We start from the raw sequence: 18,594 nt of genomic DNA, 5'->3' as shown, positions 1-18,594 counted from the left end.
AAAAACTTAAGTGGTCAACAGAGACGATGACTGTCGGGTGCGTCCCAGAAATTGCTTCTAAATTTCCCTCGAACGAAACTATTTGCAGTTTTCCTCTAATAAGCTTGAGACATTAAAGGACTCCGCGCCACAGTTGATCTGATCATAGGAGTTCTTTAAGGTTCTTCATTTCGTTGAAAGTTTCTGGAATTATGTTAGAGACAGTTTTAGCTTAATATAAACTACAATTAATTAATTATTGGGTTATCCTATAGCTGCTTTGTAAATCGTCTATAAACCTTTCCAAAACAGAATGTGGAAGATTTCTCGGTATGCAAAGCGGTGAAATCTCTGATGGACAGTTAAGCGCCTCCTCAGAGAGAGATTCCAATCATTCTGCCGCCCAGGGTAGACTTTACTTCGTGCATCCTAACAAAGCGGAATCTTGGGCAGCTGCAAGCAATGATACGGATCAATGGCTCCAATCTGATCTGGTTGTTCTGCACACAAAAGTGATACGTGTGGCAACACAAGGTAGTAATGGACACCAGAGGGAGTGGGTTACGAAGTACAATCTGCAGTACGGCAACAATACAGGAAGGTTCTACAATTATACAGTCCCAGGACAAAACATTACGAAGGTAGAATTGATTTATCGTGTATCGCGTGATTTCCGTTTAATATAAGCAGGAAAATAATTTTTTTGATCATCATCAGCAGAGTCTTTGCAATATGCACCGCAAATGATATAAAACATCGAGGCCCCCGAGGGGAACGCCTAGAAGAATGGTACATGAATAAGTGAGAGGTCTGTTTTTACATCGTAATAACTGATATTCATAATATAGCCTTTATTATAATAATAATAATAATAATAATAATGATAATATCGTTTATTCAAACCTCTTGCAGAGAATGCTGAATTACAGGTTTTTAATATTAAGAAGAATTATAGGAGAAAAAAGGGGGAAAACTGTACAAAATGCATTAAACTACATACAAGTAAAAACAGCATGTACATAAAAATGATAATACTAAAATGATAATAATGTTTATTACAAAAATAACGAGTATGATTAAACTGACAAGTATTTGACTGTCACAAAGTTCTTAAAATGATCGGTTGACTTTTTTGAGTGATAGTGAGTACGATTTGATCTTAAATTGTAGCGGTCTGAAGATTTACGAACGTCGGTATACATTGCAGTATAAAGGGGGTTGTCATTATGAATACGACTTATTACCGGCTAGCATTAGGGTATCTGAGTACGAATGACCTGGCCAAATAATGGCGAGAGCACGCCTCTGCACTGACTCTAATGTCTTAGATAAGTAGGAGGGTAAATTGGCAAATGCAGTAGAGGCGTACTCAAGTATGGAACATATTAGGCAGCAATAGATGTAGACGATATCTTCCGCTGGGACAGAACTTCTCCTGAGCTGCCTTAAAGCAAACAACCGTCTGTTAGCCTTCTTCAGCAGGTGGTCAACATGCGTCCCCCAGGAAAGGTCATTGGACAAGCTTCTACAACAGCGCCCCCCGATACGACCGGGGGAGCCTTCTAACTATTATACTGAAGGAAGTCAACAGTCATACACTTACATTAAAGATTTAATTGAAAGGCTGTTATGTTTTATGTTGTTGATTGAAAGGTTTTTCATGGAAACGCAGATCAGAATACCGTGGTTTATCACGACCTTAACCCACCAATCACTGCGCGTTACATTCGTTTTAAACCAGTAGAGTGGCAGAACTGGATATCAATGGGGGTTGAACTGTATGGCTGTGTACAAGGTAAGGCCTGCATGACAATATCGCCCGAGTGGTACCTCTTGAAAAGATCAATTTATACCAGATGATATTTCATTTCCAGTTCAAACACAAGCGCTCGGATATTATTCGCTGTGTGTCATCTCAACGGCGCATTTTTTGTGGACCAATAACAGGGCGAAGTAAGGCAACGTCAATGAAATCCCCGATAACTTATTCCAGTCATTCGAAAATTACTCTGCAGGGCATTACTCAATTGACTTATCAGCTTTGGTCATAAGGAATTCCTTTATTCTTCACTCTCTTCCTTTCACCATCACCTGTGATCGCCGAACAACGATCTTGAATAAATTGACGAGAAAAACGACTCAATTTATGGGAATGGGAAAGAAACTTCGTCCTCTCCTGGGATTTTTAGATCAAAATTCAGTGACAGCTGAATTCTACAGTTTATGAAAGTAGCATGTGTCTGTTCAAAAACACAATTTTGTTTCAGATATCTTATTGTCGAATGTAATCCTCAAATGCAGTGAAGTCAGTCAATACCCGACTATCAAAGGTTTCTAGTTTCTAAAAATACAATGGTGAGCAGGCTTTAGAAAATAGCACAGTACGACAAAATTCGAACACTCCAAGTGACTGACGTTTCCGTTCCAGTGTGATCCAATTATTTACGTTACTATAAGAACATTTCCATTGTAATGGCAACACTGAAGTGACGAAGAAAATTTGAAAAATTTCCAACTGATATCGTAACTTTCATTTTATTTCACGTCTATTAAATAGAATTTACAGCTGTGTTTACAAACCTGGGTCAGAATGGATCTCAGGGTCCAGACTCAATCGGTAGTCACTACACAGATCAGGATCATAGCGGACAAGTTACGGTGTCCAACGGTACTCAACTCTGGACTGTGCCACGCACTGGCGAATACAGAATGGAAGCAATAGGAGCCTCAGGGGGGTACGGTGAGGACAGTGACATCAACAACGGAGGAAGAGGGGCAAGGATGATTGGAAACTTTAATTTGACCAAAGATGAGAATATCTTTGTACTTGTTGGTCAAAAAGGGAGAAGAGGGAATGCCAACCCAGAAACTGTCGGAGGTGGTGGAGGTACATTTGTGGTGAAAGGAAACAACACGCCTTTGATCATTGCTGGAGGAGGAGCGGGGGTTAGAAAAATGTCAGAACAACATCCAGGATGTGATGCGTCCATAAACACAACAGGGAATGCAGGATACAACTCGACACTGGGGACAGGAGGAAGCAGTGGAAGTGGAGGAAATACCATTGGTAAAAGATCAGGTAAGCGGAGAAAGAAGAAAAATCCATTAGTATATTCAATTCATTGGGACAGTAAGACGACAGTAAAATTAATCAGATCTCTATTGGAATTATTAATCCTAAATTTTGATTTTTTTTTCTTTTCTAGTTAACAACATCTGTAGTGACACCTCTATAAATATTTAAAGTTCAACTGAGTTTCGTTCGTTCAGTCTCTAAAAATCCTACTCAACTTATTTACTGCTCACCACCGATCCTTCAATATGCACTATCATCGCGTTATTTCAATTTCTCGTGTATGAGATAATAATAGAACAACTGGCGAGACCTTCATATTAGCTAATAGCGATTTTGGATTAAATAGAAAAACTTTTTAAAATTAAGCTCGTAGCACTCAACTAGCTAAAACTGTGGCTCCCAAAATATTTTTTCTCACGTCGCCTAAAAAAATTTCCAATTTTTGACAACTTTGCTTTTTCCTGTTCGTAAGTCCGGCCAAGCCTTTATGGTCATTGGCCCACGTAATAGTTGCTAACTATGGCTTATAAAAACAGGCGTTTAGTGTTAACTTGTAAAACTCCCTGAGGAAGTCTACGACAGTTAGACGAAACGCGTCGGAGAATAAAGAAGTTTTACAACTACTGTTCTCAGAGTGTTGCCCACTAGTTTAGTTTTAAAAAATTGTGAAATGCAAAATTTTAACACTGACTATTCCTCATAAGCTTTTGCATGGCTACAATATTCAATGATTTTGTGTAATTATTTTTTAGTTTATAATGAAAATGTTGCTTTTTATAAGAGAGCTACTTATCATGTTTTGGTTTTGTAGGTGGAGGTGGTGGTGGCTTCTATAATAAGGGACAAGATGATTCTACGAGCGGTAGTGGTCGAGGAGGTAAAGGATATCTTCAAGGAGGAGTAGGAGGACATGGCCTGGGTGGGTTCGGAGGTGGCGGGGGTTTACGCGGACGCAACAAGGGAGCTGGCGGCGGTGGAGGTTACTCTGGGGGAAATGGCGGAGCAGCTGATGAAAATTTCTCCTGTGGGGGAGGGGGGGATCTTTTAACAATGGAATAAATCAGCAAAATGAATGTTGTTGTAATAGCGATGGACATGGTAGAGTGATTATCACATTTATCCAGTGAAGTGTACAAGGCAGTACTTTCCTTAACGGTTAGTGAATCAATCTCCTCCAATGAGGCTGCAAGGTTTGGGTGTTTGTTGTTCATCTTTGTAGGTCAGGGGACAAAAATATGTGGTAATGTCAATAATAATTAAACTTTCAACTGCTTTTTTTGTTTTGTTTTAACTTCCAACTATTTAGCGAGGTTTAGACTGTAAGATGTATTAATAGTTTTGTAGCTATACACAAAGCTTTTTAGGTGACGGTGCAGTTTGGGAGGTCATTACAAGAACCAAGTACACCTAAGCGCATTGCGGTTTCTTTAAACTCCAGGGATGGCAAACCAAAGCCAAACACTAGCACTCATTACATATGGTGTAGCTATTTCATTAAAATTACCACATGATTTCAATAAGTGTTTCATCCTTAAATTTCCTGGAGATTCAAATGGAGGAAAGGATAAAACTGATTCAATGTTTCGTAGCTTTCAATAACACCTAAGCAGGGAGACATCCGGAGAATCGAAGAAGAGGTGGGGGGAGGGGAGGGGGAAGGGGAGGGGGAGGGAGAGAGCGGGACTTCAATCTATGCAAAAAGAAAATTCTCACAAAAGGGGATGGGGGTGCATTCTCCCTTTCGTGTCATGAGGCTCGGAAAGTTGTATGGTTTTAATGATAAATTATTTGCGGAAAAACTTTTTTCAATTGAGTGTGAAGCTTTACCATCAGTTTGCAATCAATTTGTTTTTCTCAAAATCAAAACAGATTTTCATTTACTATAGAACCAACGTGATCCAGTATCTCTTGTTTCTTTCCACTCTCTTGGGCTGACTGAGTTTTCACCTGCATGAGGTAGATCGTCTTTTTGTTGCGATTAGCTTCATTTGCAGATTATCTACGGAGAGACTATTTTACCGATGTATAGTGTCCTTTGGTGGCGATCATCGGAGTCCGCCGTTTGTGAGTAGGTTCCTGGGTTACCAGTTAATTGAAAAGCATTCAGCTTCACCTCTAGCGGTATCCTGCAAAATGAAAAACTGGCTTAGGGTTAAAACCAACTTGTAGATGTGGCCGGGATGTATACAGGGGGAAGGCGAGGAGTTAACAAATAAAACCATGATATAGATAAGAATGAAATATTCAAAACGAAATTCAATCCTCTTTACAGTTGTCAGAATGAATTATTTCGATGCTGGGTCACCGGCATTTCTCGAAGGTCCCGGTAAACTTACGAGTTTCTTTACGAGCCCGTATGGCTGTTCTATTTTCATTCGAGGAAGGGGTTTCAAATGGTTTGAGTATTATACAATAAAACTAGCAGCTAAAGAAGCGAAATGGACTGGTGAGGATGTCAGAGAAGTTGTTTCTCTATTCTTTAATTTCCGATTTTAAAATATGCCATCGAGCCCGTTAGTTACTGGGTCTTTCGAGAAACGGGCCCCTGGTTCCTTCTCCCACAACTCAAGGTGCAAGAGCGCTTATTTGTGCCAAGGTGATGGCGCGTTCAAGTTTACGCAAAACTTTATTTATTTCTTAAATTTTCATTCTTTGTAATCAGTGGAGGAGAACACTGTAATTTTCATGTAGTTGAGAACATTTGTGCATAGTAACAAGTAGAAATTCTTAAAACCTTTCTTTGCCAGCGAATGCATTAATGGTTAAAAAAAAGTTGTTTGTATGAGTTAGAGAAAAATACAATCAGTTCCCCTGAATTCCACATTCATTTTAGGAATGTCGATAAATTTATTTCTGGTCGTCAGTATTGGCTTTTTGTTGTTGGTTTGTCTTTCTTTGTGAAACCACATTAATCGAGAGCAAAGTTTATTTGGGAAGAACATGGAAATATATATCACCGGAAATGTGAGAATCTTGACATTTATTTGTCGATCTCACCATCACAGTTTATCTTTGTTGATTTTTTCATCCCTTAATCCCTTCTCCTTACCTACCCTCTCAACCTTCTCAACATTGTACTGTTTGGTTAAAAGTATTATTATGGCCACGCCTAAGACTCGTGTATGACTCAGTTGGTCATTGAATGGCCATGAAAGTAGGTCAGCGGATTGTAAACCGGGTGGTACACGTGTAGCACACGTTCTCAAATCACTCCCTTGTCGTGTTGACAAAATGGTGTTGAATATAATCAGCCGTCCAGCATTCAAAAAGTCAAAGATCTTTCCCTCGGAGATGACCCTTTGATAAGAGATATTCCTCCGGCATCAGAGTTAAGAAATTTAACGAATCACTATGGCGTATAATATGGTTTTAGGACATGGTAGTCTTAGTCTTCTTTATTAATTTACACCTAAATTACATTATCTCGTGCTGCTTTGAAATTAAACTGGGATTCGAGGGAACAAGAGGGAAAGTAGCCTACAAAACCAAGAATTGCCAGATCGAATGCTGTGCTAAATATGGATCAGTGGAGCTCTGACTTTTATCCTTTTTGGCATGACGCCATTTTCATTCAAAGAAACATTTTAATAGATTGATAATATGGGTGTCGATGTTGTTGGTTGGTTGCTAAGTTGAATCATCTGGGGTTTTCAGTGGCATGAATCCGTGGCATTGTGGGATTATCACAGATCAACATCCGTTTTATCTTCGCCTTGACCTGATTATTCATAAGTTTTTGGTACCACTGGAGAATGATCAGTTACAATTACAATTACAACCCCTTCAATTACAAAAGGGAACAGTTCAAGATATGATTCACCAAAAAGAGGCTCTGTCCCATAAAATGTTATCGAATTTGACACGTGTTAAGTTTTTATTGAGTTTTGTACAATCTTTCCCCTTTGCTGCTGGCAAATACAGCTGATATATTTTCTATTTACCGATAATAACCCACTTATGACCATTCCTAGAATTTAAACTTTACCACATTACATGTTTGTTGTTTGATTTATCATCTACGGGTTTATGACGAATTAATTTGATGGCCTGCTCCCAGTTGGCTTGTTAGCTCAACTGGTAGAGCGCCGCACTAGTATCGCAGAGGTCAGTGGTTCGAATCCCGTACAGGCCTGAATTTTTTTCAGGTCTGATTTTCACTATTGCTTAAATAGTGCTTTACTGCGAAGGATCGTGCACATATAAATATTGGAAAAATAATTTTTTTTTTCAAATTCTTGTATAAACTCATAGTGTATAAACCCATAGTGTCTTAGTGGTCGATTCCAATGACATTTATTTGCCGTCAGTTGAATTGAATTCTCTTCGTATTCTTTAAGCGAAAGATGCGCTAATAGACAGCATTACCATATTAGCTTCTGTGTGATTAATTCGAGCGACGTTCTGTCAAGTTTTCGAATATCTTCTCGACTTAAATAGTTTCAAAAAGTCAAACTCATGGCCTACTTTCTTCGGGCAATGTCGAAAACGCATTGCACAAGAATTGATCACAAAAAAGAAACTTGTGGAGCTGGCAGTTGTGCACTGAATAAAGAGTCCGGCTGTTTTCAGCCCTTTCAGGTTGTGGCGTTGTTAAGGTTAATAACTTCAAAAGCATCGCTTTTTTAGGTTTGCAATGGCATTTCTTCAAGACAGAAAATTAAGTATTCGATCGCTTGGCGTTAAATTAATATATTATCACAAATGATTCAAACTCCCATAAAACAGAACAACAGAGTTCTATATAGTTAAAGTTTGGAATTTGCAAAAAGTCCGTCACATGAAGCAGCTTCAATTCCAGTTTTCGATCGCACTCTTCTTAAAAGTTTTATCGATCCTTAGGACGCCAAATTTGTCGAGGTGGCATATTTCGTCAATGACGTGTATTCTTTTAAGTGTTGCTTCCGTAGTAGTCTGATAAACGGAGTGTGAGTGTGTTACCTGTGAAGGGGTCTAACTCGCTTGTCTTCACCAGTCGGTACCTGGACGTAATCTAAACATCTTTAAATCACAACCACTCAGTTAAATCCATCATTCTTAAAAACTTTAAATTACTTCAAAACGATCCAGGGACAAGCACTATCTTTTCGCAGCCTCCGCTCATTTCATTCAAACGCGACAAAAACGTAGGCAATTTTTTGGTAAGAAGCTCTTTTCAGACTAATGACCAGCCAGGCACTTTTAAATGCGCTCGTTCACGATGCAAAACGCGTCCTTTCATTCACAACACTGAGAAAATATCGGGACCCAAACGATCCATTAGGGTCACCGATCACTTCACGTGCACCTCCGCCAATGTAATCTATTGCATAACTTGCAATTACTGCAAAAAGATTTACATCGCCGAAACAGGCAGAAGACTAGGTGATCGATTCCGAGAACACCTTCGCGACGTGGAGAGGAATGACAAGGACACATCGAAACCAGTCGCTAGACATTTTAACTTACCTAATCATTCCAAGCAACATATGGCAATCTGCGGTCTTTCCCAGTTACACTTAGGTAGCACGGAAACCCGTAAACTCTTGAACAAAAGCTCATCTTTCAAACCGGCAGTCTAAATCCCACAGGTATCAACGAACGCTTTTCATTCCACTTATTTATTCGTGTTTTTCTCGTTGCCATGTTCCCACCAATCACGTAGCTCCATTTCCTGCCTTTCAAAGCACACACAACCCACAATTCCTATATTCGCTCGGACGAAGGGCTAACGCTCGAAACGTCAGCTTTTATAATCGTGGTGGTGGCCAATTTACCATTTCAACTTTGTTGATTTATTGAAATTATTTCGTTACCCCCACCGACGCAGCCCCAAACAGTTTCTTTAGAAACTATCAGCCTTTATTCACAAATATTACTCAGTTTTAATAGACCGGCCCAGCTTGTTTATTAAAGTGGGGCGTAACGATTATTATTCCACAGAAATATGTTTGTATTTGTTATTTGCTTTTGTTAGAAAAAACTTTTCTTAGATCCTGAAAAAAGTTTTTAAAGACTTTTGGTTAGTCAGGAAAATATTTTAACAGGGAGTCCATTTTGATTAGACCCTACATGAAATAAATTACAGACATTATGAAAATGCTTGAATGATCAAAACTACATTTTCAAAGCCTGAAGACGTTTCAAATTTGATAAGTTGTATTTTGAGGAACAAGCAGACTTCTACTATTGACTGAAATTTCATATGACCAAGAACTCCAAAGAATTCTGTCTTGTATTTTAAATTTCAAAGTTCAGCTAAGAAAATCTCTATAAAGATTTCTACTCTCACGAAAACGAGTCAGTCCTTTAGCCGGTAAAGAAAAGAATGTAACTTTAGTCAAATTTTGTGAATTTGCCTCCATCAGGACAGAAAGTCTCCATAAAATATTTTAACGCTTTTCTCAATAATAGTCCATTTTACAGTTGTGTGCTTGGTTGCCAAGCCTTTGAATGGGAGTGAGGCTAGAGATGACCTTGTTATGATACAAACCTTCCTGCCTTTCAAATGTAAATTACTTTGTTATCATGCTAACTAGATAAAGGTCTCTATCACAACAAGGTCATCTTTAGCCTCACTCTGAATCAAAGGCTTGGCAAGTAAGCACACAACTGTAAAATGGCCTATTGGTCTGTCCGGCGATAGAAATGAATAATTTTATGGAGATTACTTATTAAAAAAAACAGACCTTAGCGAACCGTTGTTATTAAAAAGATTGTCTCATTATGGGTAAGAAGCTGAAGTAGGTGGAAATAATTCATTGTTGGGGATCGAGCTTTAGCATAGATGCAAACGCCGACTACAAGTATTGTATAATAAACTGCAAAACGCTTATTTTGGCATTGTTAACCAAATGTTACAGCGAACATGAGGTTCTTAGTAACTACGAATGAAAATAATGACCAACGTCTGGCTTTTGAAAGCATCTCAGAAACATTGGTGCTAAAGCTTGCTATTGGTAGATTTAAAAATTAAGAGTTACTTATTCCATCTGAGCAAGTCAATGAATCAAACATCTATTCTACAAACTCCTGCAGCAGGGAAAACGTTTGAAACAAGTCGACCAAATAAAGACAAAATTACATCTGTAGCGCTGTTTAATTAACAACTGTGTGAGTACATTAGACAAGCATTACACATTAGGGACTGGTATAATGAAATAAATTCAACCACTTTTAGTTGCTTGAGTTCTTTTGCTTTTTTTTCATTTTTTAGTCCTTCCGTCTTTGTTGGAAATCGTTGGCCCATTCACATCGCTATTTTCTACTCTTATTTCCAAGAGGATTTGTTGTCGACCGTTTTACACACAGTTTTGTTAATCTTCACACATAGAACAAACTGCTTATAAATTGACTTCACAACCTGAGGGAAATTCGGATAAAATGATGGGGAGTAAAAGAGGGACCAACTTGAACTCTAAGGTCTGCCCAGATCTATCGTAAGTAAAAATAGAACACTTAACAACTGGGTATTACTAAAAGTTACTCCAGTGTTAATGCAGTCCACATCTATATGCGACAATCCACTCAAATACAAATACAACTAAATAAAAAAACTGATCACTTAAGTAACAAGTATTATATTAGGGGAGCATTCAGGGAAAGTACGCCACCAAAGAGAAACTGAAACGCGTGAAAAGTTCCAATAGACTGCACTTTCTGATGAATTATTTCGGTGCTTCTGCGAATCTGCAAGTAAATAGATTGTTACGCTGCTTTATCTGAGAGTTCCTTGTTTTCACTAATACACCAATATGCCATAAGCTATAATTTGTCTTTCTAAGAATTACGAGATTGTGTGGAATACCGCGACTATATTTTGTGTGAAAATTGTTGCTATGTGTATTGATCACTTGACAAGGTTGGTAGTCACTCTACCATTTCCAGCCGCATTATAACAACATTCATTTTCCTGATTTGTTCCACTGTTAAAAGATCCGCCTCCTCCGCCGCAAGAGAGATTGTCATTGTCACCTCCAGCTCCCCCAGAGTAACCTCCACCCCCGCCAGGTCCCCCAGAGTAAGCTGGATTTGAGCCGCCACCTCCGAACCCACCATTATACGTTCCACCTTTCCCTCCGTTCAGAAATCCTTTGCCAACTTTACCGCCTCCTCCCCCATTAGCGTTAAAGCCGCCGCCGCCGCCACCTTAAACAATAAAACAAATGTTTAGTGGTCTCTAATGATATCGGGGCGGCATCAATAGAAATAACGAGAGATTAACATTTTTCTTTTATATTACAACTAATTCACGAAAATCGAACTGTTAAAGAATTTCATATGATTCTCACATTGCTTTTGCTGTGTCACCCGAATTCGTAATCAACCAACGACCCTGATATCCACCTTTTTCCCGTTTTATGACCTAGTTTGGTGGCTCTAAAATAACGCAATAAGGGCGCAAGTGAAATACGAATGTTAGTCAACGAGCTACATTCAAGTGAACTAAGATTTTGCGAAAGTGTTCAACTCTTTGGCGTATGTACTTTTGATACACCAGTTTTATGGGTTAGAAATCGCTCATGTGATGACTTTTTATCGTCTCACAGTTCTCACAGTCTGAAGATAAATGGGTAAATCTCATTTTGCTCACCTGGTTTATCACCAGCGCTACCTCCTCCATTTCCGTTTGTTCCTCCCGACCCCAATGGCGAGGGGTACCCTTCATTCCCTGTGGTGCTTGTGGATGCATCACATCCTGAATGTTGTTCTGACATCTTTTTAATCCCCCCTCCACCTCCAACAATGATCAAAGGCGTATTGCTTCCTCTCACCACAAATGTACCTCCACCACCTCCTGCAGTTGTTTTGGAGTTAGGCCCTCTTTTTCCTTTATGACCCAACAAGTATACGAATGATCTCATTTTTGGTCAAAATAAAGTTTCCGATCATCCTTGCTCCTCTTCCTCCATTCTGGATGACACTGTTCTTACCATACCCCCCTGCAGCCCCTATAGCTTCTATTTTATATTCTCCAGTGTATGGCACAGTCCATCGTTGAATGCCACTGGATACGGTAACTTGTCCGTCATGATCTTTCCCTGTATAGTGACCGCCAAGTGAGCTTGGACCGCTAGTTGCAGTCGAACCAAGATTTGTAAATACGGCTTTAAACTCTGGGTAAATAGACACAAAAGGAGTGACGCATTATTGTTGAAGGCCATACGGCTGCCTAACTGATAGCAAATATGCCTTCGGCGCACTCTAAAAGTAATGGGAGAGCGAAGAAATCTACTCGCGCCTTGTTTGACAAAGTAGCGAGAATAGCTGTCACTTGAGCGCGCCCTTACCTATGCACATGTTTCTTCCGTCCCCGACTAATTCTGCTTTGCAGGAACAATTATAAGAGCCTTGAGTGTTGTTACACGTGGCGTCAGCATGGCATCCATGCAGACCTTTCTCACATTCGTTGACGTCTACGATAAGCATAATAATGATACCATCAGCTGACCTCCTTTTTATAACAGGAAGCAAAGAGTACAGCGTTGAATTTACCTTGCTCACAAAAGTTTCCAGTCCACCCGGATGAGTTACACACACACGTGTAGTTGACGTGTTGTTTTACACACCTTGCACTGTTTTGGCACTGGTGTTGGATGCACTAATCTGCAACTAAATGGGAAATTAAACATTTCCAAATAACATTTACTTACACATGATCAAAGTCATCAGTAAATATTTGTCTTCCTTACCTTCTGTTTTCATGTCACAGTAAGCTAGAATAGGGTTTCCAGACCTGCTGGAATCCAACCAGTAATTACCGCTGACCACTTGTCCTCCCTCACTCGCCTTAATCTCTCTGCACGAATAGGCAGGCAACTCAGAAATGGAGCCGAGAGGGACTGGAATCGAACAAATTCATTTACAGGAAGACGAAAGTTAGAAACAATGATGAGTACCGATGTAGAATCCTTGAACGAGGTAATTATTAGAAGTTTGAAGGAGAAATCGGTTATTTCTGATACTGATATAAGTTCGTTTACCTCGTTTTGAGTCACTCGCCATGTAATATCTGTATTTGTCCTTGACAAAGTCCTCAGGTCTGGCCTCCTTGGTCCGGTTATTTAACTCGCACTTTGAATTGAGTATGACGATGTTATAGCTTTGACATCTGAGATCAGCGTGACAAGCTTCCCGGCATTTCAGCGCGACGGCGCCCTGTCGGCCCTCGATCGTCATAAAGGTGTGGCCCCTGAGCATCATTTGGAAAATGGAGTGGATGCTTGCTCTACACTGCTTGCTGGTAATGCTGTGCAACATTTGAGTCATGAAAAGCACGACAAAAAGTGAAATCTGTCCACTGACCTTTGCTAGCATTATTGCTGTGACGTCTGCAAGAACAAGTACCATATGACGTTGAAGATGTGGCGCGGAAAAGTAAAGGAAGAGAAGAAAAAATTGAAAAAAGAATCCTACATATACGTAAGATAAGAAATAGGATGAAAAACTTTCAAGTGTGACAAAAATCCCACTAACTTGGCCTGCATTCACCCTCCAAGCCTTGAAAAATTTCTGACTCTTAAGAATGGTCACATTTTTCCTCGAAAAATTATTTTCTTATCTTTTCGCGCCAAGTGGAGGCTATCGTTTACTCACACCTGTTTGGTCTCGTACGTGTAATGAAAATTTTTAATTTTAATTACGATAAAGACTAATAGGGAATTCATTCCCGCGTGTAAACATTTGCTTGGCAATTTTTGAATTGCGGTTTAGTGTCTGCAAAAATCATTGTTCTCAATCTGGTTTCTTGAAACGTCAGGACCTACTCAGCCATCAGGACGATCAACAAAAGGTCGACAGATAACTTTTGCCCTTTTGCCAAAGTTTGTTTGGTAAAGTCATAATTCCAATATTAAGAAAGTGAAAAAGACAAACTTTAAACCACAGCATGTTAACGTTAACAAGTACGTGATTAATGTTAGCATTTGTTGATTGAGTTTTATCATACCCTTATCTCGTCCTCCAAGGAATAACTTGAAACTTAAACGAAGTCATTCGTCCACTGGATAACGAAAGCTTTGGCTCTAGAACAGAAGACACTGAAAGTTTAGCTTTTGAAGTTAAAAAAGAAACTAGATGCAAAAGGCTTCTTCAAAAACGAATGTTCCCGATTACAATTCTGGGACCAGTATGATGACTTCGTTGGAGGATTTTCAATTAGTTACTGGGAAAGACTAAAAGAAAATCGTTCAGTGTGTCAAGCTTGAGTGGACTATGCCCTCATCTTCCTGCTTATATTTATCGAAGCCTGCAAGGTATTTAACAGTTAAAACGACTAACATCGACTGCGCAGTCATCCTGACTCTCGTTCTACCAAAAGACCAAATAAAAAAAATGCTGAGGTCGAGTTCTATTCTTTGTTCTCACAGTGATTCAGAGCAACGGTTAAGCTAATTTACAAACTAATGGTTGAATGATTTAAAGGTTTTCTAGAAACACTCTTGAGTGCTGTCTGTTAAAATTTAATAAGTACAAAACCTAACACGAATTTCAGATGACTCCGCGAAATATCTCGAGGTAAAAATCCATTGCACCCCCATAGAGGCAAATGATTTGCAGATGCGAGTGTTCTAAAGATTGAAATGTGAAAAAATTTCTCATGTATCACCCCCGCGAGCTGATTAGGATCATAGTTTACAAAGTGTCCATTGCGAGATTTTGTAATGTCTTTAAGAAACAACCAAATTGATCGAAAAAGAATCCTATTCAACTGATAAAATACAGAATAATTTTCAGAATAAAAGTAGGTGCGGAAAATCGTGCCGAGACATGCAAACCAAACAGACTTAGCTAATTCATTGTCAAGCGTTGTGTACTTTCTCTTGACTATTCATTTTAAAGGAAATAAACTATTAAAAATCCGGCCGTATGATCGAGAATCCCTCTCTCTGTGTGCTAAAGGTTATGATGTTTTCTGTAGTGGCTCTTTAATATACTGCAATATGTCGTGGTAGAAATTTTTTACTTTTAGTGTGGGATTACGAAAAAGACTAATAGGGAATTCATTCCCGCATGTAAACATTTGTTTGTCAATCTTTGAATTGCGGTTTAATGTCTGAAAAATCACCGTACACAATCTGGTTTCTTGAAACGTCAGGACATACTCAACCATCAGGACGATCAACAAAAGGTCGACAGATAACTTTTGCCGTTTAGTTAAAGTTTGTTTGGTAAAGTCGTAATTCCAGTATCATAGTAATTCAGTTATTCATGTTCAGTTCGACCGAGTCTCTTGATCTAGAAATTTTTTGTCCCAATTTTTCCCCGGGGCTGTATGCTCATCATTTCAAATAAACTTCTTACTCCTTCTAGAAAAGTTCTCAAAAATTGCACGAGGCGTAACATAAAGATTTCCAGCAGTACTTCCACGGAATCTACAAATTCAGTCATTAAAAGTTTGCGACTTCGCTTCTCTAATGTCTATCACTGACTTAAAAGAGACCTAAATTTCATGTCATAGTCGGGACAGAAATTTTGAGTCAAAAATTGTCAACGTATTTTTCGTAATTGATGCTCAGCTACATGAATTTCTAAAATACTGCATGTTTTCATGATACGAACACAGAGAAACTTGGACTGCTTACCTGAAGTTGGTATTCAACGGATTATTTGTGTCTTGAAAAATAATTCAAAATTTTAGACCCATCTTATTTTGTCTCGCACGGTAAACTGCACACTGGCAAGAAATGAGACGAAAGATTCTATGCCGTGTCCTGCCGCGAATGTTTAGTAGGTAGTTCATGTTTTAAGGCATTTGGACTAAAACTACTACAACGCACGCAAACCAGCTGCAATTTGGTTGAAATTAAGCCTCCCGCGCATGCGCACTGTTTGAAATATAAATGTAGAGGTAAGTAAGTAAGTAAGTAAGGACTTTATTTATAGAGGGGGACACGTAACAGCTGAAAAGCTGACAAACCTGTGGCCCTCTAACTAGATTATACAGCATTACAAAAAACTGATAAATAAATAAGTATATAAATAATTACAAAATTCTATGATAGAAATAGCAGGATATATTAAAAATATTCAGAAAGATAAAATTAATTTATAAAAAATTAAAATTAGATAATGTGCTATTGCTTAATATTGTTTCAAAGTTGTCCAGGTTTTTATATGAGCTTATAAAATGCTTTTTCACAGCTGTTTTGAATAGTTTTATACTAGGCTTATTTTTTATATCATGGGGAAGGCTGTTCCATAACTTAACTGCGTCAACACTGAATGCCTTGCCACCATCGTTATTTCTTAGGTATTTGGGACACACTAAATTTAAATTGCCATGTCTAGTAGACCTATTGTGTACAGAACTGTTCGTCTTGAGCAAGTCTCTGATGTAAATCGGAACATCGCCTTTAAGGCTCTTAAAAATCATTGTACACTTATTTAGTTTGATTTCATCAAGAAAAGGCAACCAGCCTAGTTTACTAAAGTTTACAACACTTCTAGAATAAGAGTCCACTCCAAGAATTACTCGGGCAGCCCTTTTCTGTAACCTTAGGAGACAGTGGAGTCCTTTAACGTCGCAGGTATTCCAAACCATACTCCCGTACATAAGGACGGGTTTAATCAAGGCGTTATAGTATAAGAGTCTTTCTTTTATTGGAAGGTATCTCTTTATCTTTTTCAATAAACCAATACGCTGAGAAAGCTTGGCCTTTAGGCTAGAAATGTGGTCACTAAATGTAAGATCTTGATCGAGTGTTACACCAAGCAATTTATAAGAGGTTACTTGTTCTATTTCGGCCCCATCAAGGGTCACTGACAGGTGATTGCCATCAACTAATGATGAATGTAGCCTCTTTCCGGTGATAAGTAATGCTTTGGTTTTAACGGCGTTTAGGACCATCCCATTTTCGCTAGACCATTTACTTAATTTATCCATGTATTCTTGAAGACGTCGTTCCAATTCCAAAGGTGCATTATCGATATTAGCGCTGGCTTTAAATGTGGTGTCATCCGCGTAGGCATGAATTGAGTCCGATCCAACAGCTTCGGGAAGATCATTAACGAACATTAAAAATAGTAGAGGTCCTAATATGCTACCTTGAGGAACTCCATTGGTTAGCATAAGTTGTGACGAAGTCGAGTTATTTACAGTAACACACTGTTTGCGATTGAGTAGATAGCTCTGCAATAGCTTTACAACATTATCTGGAAATCCATATGATCTTAACTTTACCAGGAGAATGTCATGATTGATCAAGTCGAATGCCTTGCTATAGTCCACAAAAACCAAGCCGCTGACATTGTTCTTATCAAGGTCAAGAAGGACTTGGTCCAGAAGAAACAACAAAGCAGTATCCGTGGAGTGGTTTTTACGGAACCCTGATTGGAAGCGGTATAAGAGTGAATTTTCTGTTAAGGAGGGTTTTCACAACATTGAAGATGTGTCTTTCAAAGACTTTAGAAAGAATAGGCAAAATACTAATAGGACGATAGTTTTGAATATCTTGCTTGTTTCCTTGATTCTTGAATAGAGGTTTAACCTTTGCTATTTTCCATTGTGAGGGAAATGTACAAGTTTCAATACAGTGATTTATAATTTTAGCTATGGAGCATGATATTTCAGGAGCTGCAATCCTTAGAACTCTGGCACCAAGCCCATCGATTCCCGTGGTTTTGTGTGTAGGTATACCTAGAAGATAATCGTTAACCTCACTAGAAGTTATTTGCGGAATAAGATTCTCAATTTGACTGTTAGATTTGTCTGGTGGACCAGGAAGAGCATCATAATGAAGTACAGGTGCCGCCTTTATGAGACGTTTATATACATCAACGAAGAAGCGGTTAAAGCGTTCAGCGATTGAATGGTAATCCTTTATCAAGTTGTTGTTTTCGTCAGCAATAGGGACGGAGTCGTCGTTATTCTTTATATCTTTAGATAGGTCTTTAATTAAAGACCAAAGTTTCTTTGGACATTTTTGATTTTTACTGAACTGAGTTTTAAAGTACTGTTCCTTCGCATTTCTTAGCTTCCTCGTCACTTTGTTTTTAACCAGTTTAAAAGCAGACCAATCTTGCTCATTTTGTGTTCTCCTGGCCCTCTTTAGAAGATTATCGCGTTTATTTATTTCGTTGTATAGATCATTAGTGAACCATTTCGGCTTATTGATTTTCTTCACACTCTTGGACTTTAAAGGTGCGTGATTATCAAGAATGTCATTAAAGATTTTGTACCAAGATTCAACAATATCATCGGCATCTCGAAAAACAAAGGAGATATCCCAAGGGGCTTCTCTTAGGTCTCGCAGAAAGCACTCTTTGTTGATTTTGTCGATATTTCTGTATTTGATTTTGGAATGTTGTTTACGTTGTGCATCCATGGTTTTGTAGCATCTCAAGATGGTGACCGGAAGGTGATCGGAAAGTCCAGATTTACCTATGGATACTTCTCTAATTCTAGCAGGATGACTCGAATAAATATGGTCTAAGCACGCATCAGAGGCAGGTCTTGTTACTCCATTTACCATCTGCGTTAATCCAAGACTGTTCAGTGCCTTTGCGAGACAATGTTTTGAATAACAGTTGAAATCAATATAATCCAAATTGAAGTCTCCCAG

General features: G+C 38.8%; 1 protein-coding gene and 2 pseudogenes across 2 annotated transcripts in view; 1 reads left to right on the top strand and 2 right to left on the bottom strand.

Moving 5' to 3' along the window:
• LOC148721296 (uncharacterized) overlaps nt 1–4,182 on the top strand; it is a 4,472-nt pseudogene extending 290 nt beyond the window's left edge.
• The window catches only part of LOC148721293 (uncharacterized), a 40,799-nt gene that overhangs the window by 7,861 nt on the left and 14,344 nt on the right, over nt 1–18,594 (bottom strand). The window lies entirely within an intron of this gene.
• Nucleotides 10,797–13,348, bottom strand: LOC148721295 (uncharacterized; annotated as a pseudogene). The gene is made up of 6 exons (XR_015992431.1): nt 13,015–13,348; nt 12,724–12,873; nt 12,527–12,643; nt 12,322–12,447; nt 11,625–12,147; nt 10,797–11,179 (listed from the first exon to the last, which is right to left on the bottom strand). The product of XR_015992431.1 is annotated as an uncharacterized LOC148721295 (transcript).

Source organism: Stylophora pistillata, chromosome 10 (genome assembly GCF_964205215.1).
Source record: "Stylophora pistillata chromosome 10, jaStyPist1.2, whole genome shotgun sequence".
NCBI lineage: Eukaryota > Metazoa > Cnidaria > Anthozoa > Scleractinia > Pocilloporidae > Stylophora > Stylophora pistillata.
The sequence above is the reverse complement of the archived record's forward strand: the minus strand, read 5'-3'. Positions and strand labels throughout refer to the sequence as shown.